The following is a 12,161-nucleotide window of genomic DNA, read 5'->3' as shown; positions in this document are numbered from 1 at the left end:
CTGCATAAAGATTATGCACATATTGCAGGAAGATATCGAGGACAATATTCAATCGAGAGGAATCAGACTGGTCTAATCGATTCTAGAATTGTGGCCCAGTAGTTTCATGATTGATCATTATAAAAAGGTCATTGTGTTTGTAGAGAGGAGGCATGCGATATTCAACTAAGTGTCACAAAAATGGTTCATCATTTCAGTCTGAGTTGTATGTGTAGGAAAGTTTTCAAATGCAATGCAGGAGTTTGTTTCATACCGATGATAGGGAAGGAGATGCGATATGGAGACTAGTGACCTCCATCTTGGGTGGTGGTAGACATTGGTGTGATGGTTTCATCTACGAAGTCATGCTTTGCCCAATGGTCGATGTTCAAGATTGAAAGGGGGCATGTATCCAAAAGATAGATGGGTTTATTCGCTCTGTGGATGGGTAGGTTGTTGCTAACGAAATCTTGAACTTGGATTTAAGCAGCTGGGTAAGCCTATTGGGTCTGTATTTCAACTTGAGCAATTAGGTCTCATCAGATTTGAAAGAGGACCCAGATGATGAGGAAGAGGAGCACGTCCAAGCAAAGGAAGAGAAGGAAAGAAAGAAAACCTTGATAGAAGATGCATGGGATGTGTACCGAATTGGGGTCATCAACAAAATTTTATCCCCTTTCCAAAGGATGCCGGATGCGGAAGATGGCTGGCTCTTGGCGGCTTCTATGGTGAAAGTAGTAGAAATTGGCAATTATCTGGCTATCATTCTTCAAGCCCTTGTGAATTAATGCTATGTTTCAGAGGAATTATGCTAGTATGTCTCTTAGGTCTAGTATACTGATGATGGGAATGAAAGGAAAGAGGTCCTTTTTAGGATTATTCCTGATATGATGTATGGGAGCTTCAACAAGACTTAAGGGTTTTCTTCAAAATTTTATTGTTGAGGTTCAACTTTCATATTTTGTTAGCATGATCAAGGTTAATCTAGTTGTCAATAATCATGATCTTCATAGATAATCTAGCTGTTGATAGCGAGGCATAAAGTTTCCTTGCAATAGGTCCAAAATTCATATGTAAAATTCATATGAAGTAGAGCGCCCTAACCTTTTTGTTGTTAAATTACACGAAATGTTGTCAAAGTTGGAATGTGCTACCGCAGTGAAGCTCGAATGTTGGGTTGGGTGGGAGTGATAAAGCTCTTCTTTTCATAGGCAGGTAGTTTGATTTAGGATTGGGTAAAGGAGATTGCACATAGGGAGTGATAGAGCTCTGCTTGCGCGAGATTGCAACTTTGGGTTAAATGAATTGATAGAGCTCTGCTTTGCACGAGATTGTTTTTTTTTTTTAATTAATGCCCATGTTCGTTAGAATTTCGACAAACGCAGGCACTTTTTTTCAAAAAAAATCAAATTTCATTAGTAATGCCTTCTTCATCAAAATTATCATCAGAATTCTGACGAATTCGGGCATTTAAAAAAAAAAGTTAAATTTGGTCACAATATACCTTCTCCGTCAGAATTTTAGACCAAATGTATTAGTGCATGCACGTCAATTTTAAGCACCAAATCCAAAAGTGAATTATAGTTTATGAGACCTTGCAATAAAAAATATCAGTAATTTCAAAAGAGCTTGGACCGATTGAGCCTTCTCTATTTTCTTTTGCCACACACTGCAAACAAAACATCAATAAAACTAGAAAACCAGAGAAAAACAGAAAGCTTCCAATTTTAACAGATGATTACGACATGATATTTAAATGAAAGTGAAATCCTACCAGGACAAATGCAAATTACTGATAATACTAATGTGAATTACTGTTAAGACAAATGCAAAACCCTATCTGCATGAATGTGACATAGAAACTAAAAAAGAGAATTTTAAAAACCTACAAAAATAGAGAATTAACATAAATAAGAGAATTTAGAATCTTAATATGGCTCCTTGTATTGTCTGGTATCTGCGTATATAGCCAAGAACAATCTTGAGATAGCGATAATAGGCAATTTCGTAATTTTGGTCTCTTTCTTTGAACTGTGCCTTTAACACTCTCTAGAGATCCTACTATTGTCTTCTCTTTTCCGCTTTCCTCCTAGACCCTAGATCCTAAATATTGCTTTTGAAGCCATGAGATCTAATGCATGTTGATTAGCATATAAAAGAAATATGAAAATTCCAGAACTTCAGAAATTTAGACGCAGAAATAGATGGAAAACTAAATTACAACCTTGAATTAAGAAACTAAATAAATGCAAAACTGATCTAGATGAGTGTGAATCATCTTAAGGACGAATGTGACATGATTTTTGGATGGTTGTGAATTTTTAAAATAACGGATGCGAAATCTTGTCTAGGCGAATGCGACACAGGATGTGAATGAATGCATTACAGGATGAGGACGAATGTGAAATGATTTACTTCATGTGTGAAAATTTGTACAAAACCTGCAAAAACACAAAAACAAACACAAAAGATAATTAGTTATAGATTCACATCGGGTTCACCAAATGTTTATTAGTAAAATTCATCATAGCTAACTAGAAATAGCAAGGAAATCATGAATCCCTATTCTAGCTAAAAATTCTAAATAAATATCAATGAAAGTATGCAAGATAACAATAAGGATATAAAATATTCAATCAAAACTCCCTATTTCATTCTCGCATGTCGCTTCCATTGCTCTTCTCCTCTTTGAGTGTTGATGTTGGCTATCAAATATTGCATAAAGATGGCACAAAGATTCAAAGTTTGTGATTGTTGAAAATGGAGAATTGATGTTGAATTTATAGCTTTTAGGAGGAGATTGATTAGAGGTGGAACTGAACTGAGCTAATAAGTTGATTGATAATTGAACTGTTGATTTGGAGCTGGAACTCAATTGATTGAATTGATGATTGAATTGATTGAATAGATAAAAGAGTTAATTGATTGATGACTAATTGAGAAAAATCTGATTGGAAGATAGAAAAAGGAATGATTGAGTTAACTGATTGAATGCTGTTAGGAAAAAAACTAATTGGAAGATAGAAAATGAATGATTGGAGAGAATTAAAGAAATGATTTAATTAATCAATTAATTATTAATTTAGCATGTGTTGTAGGACATTTTAATTTGAAATTCAATTCTATTTGCATGCAATTCAAACTTGATTTAGGAACTCAATTTGATTTTTGCATGATATTGAATTAATTATTGAATTTATTTTAAATTCAATTTGATCTTTGAATTCATGTAGACTTGATTTAGACATTCAATTTTGATTTTGCATGATATTGATTTTAGATTTTTGAATCATGAAATTGAAATGCACATGTAATTGAAATTAACTAAAATTGTTATTTGGGGAAATTGGGATTTGAATTTAAACTAGAAGAATATTGAATTTAGACAAAATTAGAATTTGGGGAAATTAGAACTAGAATAAGAATTAGAGGAATAAATGAAATTAGATGAAATTGGAAGTTGAGGATTTGGAATTTGAATTTGAAGAATTAATTAGCCAATTAAATAATTTAAATAAACTATTTAATTATTTAGAAATTGAATTTAATTAAATAATAAAGGTTATTCAATTAAAGGAATTAAATAATTATTATTTAGAAAAAGGTTAAATGATTAATTGATAATAGAATTGGAAATTGAATAATTAGCAAGATTGAAATGATGATTAGATTAATTCAGAAGAATAAGATTAATTAGCTTAATTAAATAATCTAAAGAATTATGTAATCAATTAGATGAATAATTGGTACATGATCATAACACATTTTTAGCTGTCTACATTTACCCCTCTTTGTGACAATGTCGATACGACGTTGTTTCAAAGAAAATGAAAATTTATGTCCCAATATGCCTTGGAAATGCTTAGGGTGCAAATATGCCCCCTAAGAAAATTGGTCAAAAAATTATGGAACTAAGACCAATTTAACAATGTCATGCTAGTGAGTAATAGAAGAATTGTTAGTATGATGAAAGAGAGAATTCATGAAAGAACATGTTAGATGAAATGATAGAATTGATTCAAAAAATAGATATTTGATTGATGAGAGAATGATGAGGAGAAAGAATCAACAAAACTAAGATGAGAAAATGAAATGAAAATGATTGATGACAATGGATACATGAACTTGCATGCCTTTATTTATAACACAATATATATTCATCACTGAGCTTTATTATGTAATAATGGAGCTTTGCACACAAGGAACCAAGGTATAAATGATATCTCATTATAGAAACAAACACGTAGCAGACAAGGAGTGAACCCCTCCATTCTGGGAATAGCGTTAAGGGTCGAGGTATGTGTGATAGTCATAAGTATAGCTATCCATGATATTTTGCATGAGATATTTATCGAATGAACATACCAACACAAGCACCAAAGGTACCATTTCCCTAGAACTTCATTAATCTACACCACAAACAACAAACAAAGAAAAAGACCTTGCCCATCCCGACTCCTCTAGTCACTTGTGGACATACTTGAGTAGCATAGGAACATGATCTATCACCAAATGAGAAAAGGTAAAGACTAATTAGGACAAAATCCAAAAGCCATACTGATCTATGTCTTCATATTGATTGTTTTATGTGATGGTTGATAATATCCGATCTCAGAAAATTTGGACCTCATTTAAGACTGGCTCGTCTGATTTTGAGTGTATCCTCTTCTGTTTAAGACAAGATAATGATCACTTGATATGATTGATAAGACAACTTGATCAATTTGATTGCAGATTATTGATTAGATAGTTGTATCCTTTGTTAATTTCGTGCGAAGTGTTTGTTTGATATCTGCTAGGGTGTTTGAGTCTTGCAAGACATTTTATTTGCAAGTTTATTAAAATCTATAGATTTCGTATCAATTCTCTATTTTAATAGAAAAACTCAAAAACAAAAAGATTCCTATTTTAATAGACGATTGCGACACAGTATTTAAACTAATGTGAAATTCCTATCAGGATGAATGTAAATTATTGACAATACTAATGCAAATTACCGTTAAGATGAATGTGAAACCCTATCTGCACGAATGTTGCACAAAAACTAATAAAAAATAATTAGTGTTTGCTGTTGAATTTATAGAAACAGTTGATAAACCGACTCAAGAAGATCGAGGGTATATCTCCAATTGGAGCAATCTGGAGTGATCATCATTGGTGTGTTGGCTAAACTGAGCTTCATAACTATTTTTATGTTTGTTAACTCAAACACATTCAAGAAAGTAAAACAGAACATAGTGACACTTATTTTGAAAATTTGAACATCTATCCACATTAATAAGCAAAAAGTAAAACATTTATCCACATACATTATTTCTAATATATTTCATAATTAGTAGAATATATCAGTAGAAAAGAGTAAATATGAATGCATTAAGTATCCCGCCATATTAAAAACTTGAAGTGTAAAGTATGATTAAAAAGTGTCATGACAAAATGCTCATTAAGTATATCAGTTTGTGTCAGTGGAACTTGGATGTTAAGATTTGGGTATATGAAAGGATTGGTATTGGTATAGATTGGTAGTTGGTGGAAGGTATAATTGTGAAAGAATTGGGAATTGACTGAAGCACTTGGTGGAGTGAAATATGTGTACTGGGTACTATTGTTTTGTTGTGTTCCAACAAAGGGATTTTGCAAATTCTAGTTGGTTGGTGAAGCATTTTGGATACTAAATGTAGATCCCACTAGGATCGAAGTGGAGGTTTGGGATGTTCCCATCATCACTTGATATGAGAAATTTCTACTTTCTTGAGGATTTGAGGATGATGCACTTTGAGTTGATCTCTAACTTTAGGTGTTGACATTAGAAGCTATGGGAGCTTGGGTGGAAGCAACATTTGTTTCACCGATTGGTAGGGTGTTGTAAAGTGGATTGTAGTATAAAAAGGTTTGATGTTGAATTTTATGTAGCACTTTGGGTGGTGCAAACCAAAGGAAGACCAGTTGACACTTGTTGTGAAGATGGCCCTTGCGAGGATACACTACTTTGTGTAGTTTAGACTCAAGTTGTATTACCCTTGGAATATCGTAATCAAGGGGTGAATTGGCACCATTTTAGGTCAGCAATAGGAAGTACCTATTCAAGTCATAATTCAGGAGTGCATCTATGATTGTGAGGACTTAGGGATCTTGTTATGCTTGTTCAAGTTCATCTATAGTTAATCCCTTTTAGCAGTTTTCCATAGAAAATGGATCATTAGGATTGGAAGTAGTAGTGTGAGCCATTAAGGTACCTTGTATCTAAGGTTGTTTACGTCGGTATGATGTCAAGTCCATAGTACTGGTGGGATTGAAATTCAAGTCACTAGTGGGATCCATTGCAATTTTTCTTCTTTATGATCTAGTATAGGTCATGGATGACTCCTAAGAATGCACTAAGGAAGATGAACATGAAAACTATGTTTTTGGATTTTTAAGAATTTTGGCATTAATGCACCTAAAGGATGACAATGTTTTCTGTATTTTTTAGGTAATACCTTGGATGATAATGGAACTAAAATGCACCTATGTTTTTGGAATTTTGAGATTTTTGAATAATAATGGAACTAAAAATACAACTATGTTTTTGGAATTCTAAGGTTTTTGATGATGCTAGTGGAACTAAAATGCAACTATATTTTTGGAATTTTTGATACTTTTGAATGATAATGGAACTAAAATGCAACTATATTTTTGGAATTTTTGATACTTTTGAATGATAATGGAACTAAAATGCAACTATTTTTGGATTTTTTGAGACTTTTAAATGATAATAAAACTAAAAGTGTAACTATGTTTATGGAATTCTAATACTTTTGACGATGACAATGGAACTAAAATGCAACTATATTTTTGGATTTCTAAGACTTTTGACAATGATGATGGAACTAAAATGCAACCATGTTTTTGGATTTCTAAGACTTTTGATGATGATAATGGAACTAAAATGCAACTATGGTTTTGAATTTCTAAGACTTTTTTGACGATGATAATGGAAATAATTGCAACTATGTTTTTGGATTTATAAGATTTTGACAATAATAATGGAACTAAAATGTGACCATGTTTTAGGATTTCTAAGACTTTTGATGATGATAATGGAACTAAAATGCAACTATGTTTTTGGATTTTTTGACTTTTGACAATATTTGGATGATTAACTTGTTGGAAAGAGACACTGTAATGGTAGAGATTTGTGCATGAGAAATATTTTTGGGTTGTCATTAATGGTAACTTAGCTCAAAAATTCCATCTGGTATATGCAAATTTGTTCTACCAGAAGTTTGATATTCATTTATCCTTAAGTCTGGAAGGTGGAAAACAGTATGCGGCAGAGTATAAGTACATTGTGCAGATATCCATTTTGGTTGCATAGTTTTGGTTGTGATGGAAGAGGTGTTGAACACAATATGCCACCAAGAGGGGGGGTGAATCAGTGATTTCCAAAACTCTTATCTTTCAATCCTAAGAGTAAGTACCAGTTAGCAGTGCAAACACTACATGAACCTACTGGTGAGATAATGCAAGAATTCACAATGCAATCATACAAAGGCACATCACATGACACCGATATATACAAGGAAAACCCAAGATGGGAAAAACCTCGATAAGAAATGTTGTTGGAGTCTACTGAGCCAATCCAGCTCACAATGAAAACCTCAGTTACAACATTTTGGGTACCAATCCAAGGAGTACCACTCCTGCTTTAGGGAACCAACCCAAAGAGAACCAACCTGTAATTTAGGGAACCAACCCAAGGAGCACCAACCCCTACACTGAGCTCCAACTCAGTGATCTATAATGAACATAATCAATTACAAAAAAAAACAATCTGATTACAAGTGTATCTTGTAACTGTTGCATAAACTTTACCTTGTCGGTTTCTCACCTCCTTTGCCTTACCGGTTGACTCCTACTCTTCCTTCTATCTCTATCTCTATCTCTCTTCTCAAATTCACCTACTACTATTAATACACTAGTTCTACCTCTACCTGTTGGATGAACAACCAGATCATATACCTGTTGCTGGTTACTCTCCTCACCAGTTTATCATTTCTGAACTTTCTACCTATCAGATCTTTTCTCCCATTCACACATACAACTACTTCACTCTACAATGCCTTCTAGCTGGCTTGAACACCATTGGTTTCCACCTCTATAAAACACTTTGTAGTTTACCGGTTTCTTTGATCTTACCGGTTAAGCCACTGCTAAACCCTCTCACCAGTTTAACCTCTCTTGTTGGATCTCTGCTTCAGATATTGAGTTCCTTGACTCTACTCAATCTTATATGTTCTCTAATTTTCTGTGGGTCACTCTTCTCCACCACTAGCTTCACACCTTTAATCTTTGATCAACATAAATATATCAGAGTTTTCCCGCCAAAACGTGAGTTTAAACATTTGCATGCTAGGGTTTTCTCACCGACCAATTTGGCACACCAGATCCAATAAAATCTCTTCTTTGATATTGTGGACCTACAACAAGTCATTCATCATTGCCAATCTTGTGTCTTCCAATGCATATTTTCTATGTTTAGCAAATATGACAGACTAATCACTGACCCTCTTATGTCCATCACATTAAATGGTCTCGTGGTTATCTTTTCCAGGATGATAAGTTGATTAGATCTCCCGCTTCGATAAATTCACCAGGGGGCATCCTTTGATTTTCCTTGAGCTGCACACTTCTGCAATTCATCATTGCCAATCTTGTGTCTTCCAATGCATATTTTCTATGTTTAGCAAATATGACAGACTAATCACTGACCCTCTTATGTCCATCACATTAAATGGTCTCGTGGTTATCTTTTCCAGGATGATAAGTTGATTAGATCTCCCGCTTCGATAAATTCACCAGGGGGCATCCTTTGATTTTCCTTGAGCTGCACACTTCTGCAATTCATCGTGATTGTCATAGTAAACATTAAATATTTACCAACACCAACAACCTCATCGACACAACACTTCACCGATCTCTGCATGCTTGCCACTTCAACTTCACGTGGCATCTCTGTTGTTATTTGTCAGCTTAGACCTCTGTGTCAGTCTAAACAGGATCACAAACCAAAAACTTAATTAAGGCACACCTACTAGTCATCTAACCCTATCGGTACACCTCACCTTACTAGTTAACCATCTTGCCATATAGTCTCCTGAACAACTAATGCATCACATTTACCGGTCATCACCTTGCTGACCAACAATAGATATCCATGGTAAGTCATCATGTACCTTACCACCTGATTATGAGCACTCCACTTTGCCTCTTGACTCTTTGTTGCATACTGGTAACCACATTGTTTACTGATTGACATGTTTCTACCTTCATACTGGTAATATGCATGATGTCTTCATGCCATCAACCCCCAGGAGCTATGCATCTGTGGTAGGACCCTTTCACCATCTACATCCAAGTCATTCCACGTGTACAACTGTAGAGCCTTATATTCATTTGATAGGTTCTCTCAACTAATTTATCAAGGTGACAAACACATCATCTCAACTCCTCCTTGTTTGTCCCAGGAGTAGATCATGTCTTCACAAGCTAATCTAGTTTACATCCCTAATCCCAAACTCTGGAGGCTTCCTTATCTTCCACTTTGGTCATCTGGTCTATGTATCCAATCACCTGCCTTTGCTTACTTTGACTATCTTATCCTGGAGTGTCATGAAGTATGCCATGTATGTTGTGGGTTAAGAAAGGTATTACCACTTACCGGTGGGGAAGGATAGACAATTGCACTACACTTCTAAACACCAGTGGAGGAAGGTCTATGTCACCTGTTGGTAATGATGTGACTTCACTAAGGAGAGGATACATCTCCAACTTGACATATGTCCCAGTACCTTTTTCATATGTCATCTTTTCTCATTGAAGCAACACACTTTCTGTCAACCTTCTCTTCATCTGGTGGGGGTCCTGCTAGGTGGCATCACACTAGCATACCGGTTGTACTGCTATCCCTTCATTAGTTCATACTACAGAAAGCTTTACCCTTCACACACTTGTGGTTCTCATCACTCATCACTCATTGATCACTTCTCACTGTTTATCTGTCGATCAAACTACATCTTCCCCATCTGTTGTCAATTGGTCTTAAGAATCAAATGTGATTGTACTATAATACTATCAATTGTTGATGCAAAAATTGATACCAATTTGATATCAATGAAATATTCTTCCTTTGTAGGGGATTTCTTCAACACTAATTTATTTGACATATTCTCCCCCTTTGTAGGTAACTCACATCTTTGTTCACATCTCCCTGTATACCGGTCCACGGTGTAGCAACAATGACACTTTATTTCCTCCCATATCAAGTGTATCAGATACCAATCATAAGATATGAATGTGAACTCCCCCTAAACCACATCCCACTGGTCTTCATTTTCTTTCAAGTCCTAAACCGGTACCCCAAACTGCACTTTGTACTAGTGGAAGTGAGCATCTTTAAATGCTGATGATCTTTCACTTCCATGACATCCATTACATCTTTGTGACATGATCTTACCTGACCACAATGCTAAGTCGCATTGACTTCATGTCAACTCTCACACCGGTTGACATCATGATGTCTCATACACAAGGGATCGGCTACTGGTCCAACACACTATCATTTAGGACTGCTTCTAACATCATCAGAGACATAAATTCATTCTTTTAGGCTACCGGAGCCACTGCAACACAACCAGGATACTTTGATTCACATATTCTACTATATCAGTTAATATCCATACCGGTAACACACTTCACACATCGGTTTACTCTACAGGTTTAATATCTTCATGGGGACACCTTGTCCATTAGCCTATGACTTCTTGTGTCACTTGTCTCTTAGCCCAATTGCAATTTGAACTATACATTGGCACACTTATGAATGTGCAGTCAAAGTAGCAATTACACACACACCTATGTCACCTTTTTCTTCTTATTAGAAACAACCTATCTTCTCCTTTGTCCTTATCAAGCATGGGGTGAATGATCTAATCAATATTTAGCTCCCCCTTAATCCTGCATCTCCTTTAAGCTTTAGGAGATATCACTTGTGCATTGAATGCACAATGTCTGTCAATGCTCTTATCCAAATTTGCAGCCCTTGGAGTAATGTTGACTTTCTTTTGCTCATTGGACCTTGCTTTACCAAATTCTGCAGCATGATCGGAGGCATTGTTGTAGTAACATACAACAATCATGCCAATCAAATTATTGGGGGACCTTCTAACATATCGGTTTCCTCCTTTTCTGATTATGCTATTGTAGACAGCTACCGGTCTCCATGGATTCCTTGAATGTTTAGGAACACTTCTCCTCTTGTTCCCTGCATGTCTCTGTTGCTCATATGCCCTATAAATGCCTCCATACTGAGCATGATTGTTCCATTGGCTTCCATAGGACTGAGAATCATTTTTCCTGCAATCATGACTTCTATGGCCAAATCCATTGCATTGATAACATATAACATTTTCATAATCGGGAGAGGGGATATGCATGTTTCTACTCTTTGAAACTTTATGCCCATGTGCAAGATATCTATGGCAACCTAAATTGTTTCTCCTAGACCCCTTTCTACATTCTTCTGCTCTATGGCCATATCCATTACATGCAAAATAATAACTGGAGAAAGAGGACATATTTCTTACAAATTTGTTTTGCCAAACATGAGGTGATCTTACCGGTTTGGCATCTCCATTTTTGCTTCTCTGAGGATGGATCCTGGGTTGTCCACTTTATGTAGTCCTTCCATCTGATCCCTTTCTCTTCCACATTTGTCTTGACTTGGTCTTAGCAACATTCCTTTGTCTTCTACCGATGAAAGCTCTTCTAAATTATCTTCTCTTGTTCTTGCTACTGGTGAAGCTATCTACTTTCAACTTCCCCTTTTCTTTTGAATCTTCATTGTTCCTCCTTGTAGCACCGGTCTTCATCCTCATCATGTCTTCATTGGTTGTTGTTAGGCCAACCTTCTTTCTTGGAGCATTTCTAACTATGAAGGTCTAACCCTTTCCATTTCTATTTAAGCAAATAAATTGAATATATTTGTGTGAGGTCTCTTTTCTTGTAGAGCATTCATCGGTACCACATCCTAATCCACCGGTATCCTTCGAATGTTTTTGATTATTTAACATTTTATCTAAGGCATCACTGCTGCCATCAAATTGGATTCTCACCTTGAGCTCATCCTAACATTTCTCAAGGTC

The sequence above is a fragment of the Cryptomeria japonica genome, chromosome 6, assembly GCF_030272615.1.
Source record: "Cryptomeria japonica chromosome 6, Sugi_1.0, whole genome shotgun sequence".
Taxonomy (NCBI): domain Eukaryota; kingdom Viridiplantae; phylum Streptophyta; class Pinopsida; order Cupressales; family Cupressaceae; genus Cryptomeria; species Cryptomeria japonica.
The sequence above is the reverse complement of the archived record's forward strand: the minus strand, read 5'-3'. Positions refer to the sequence as shown.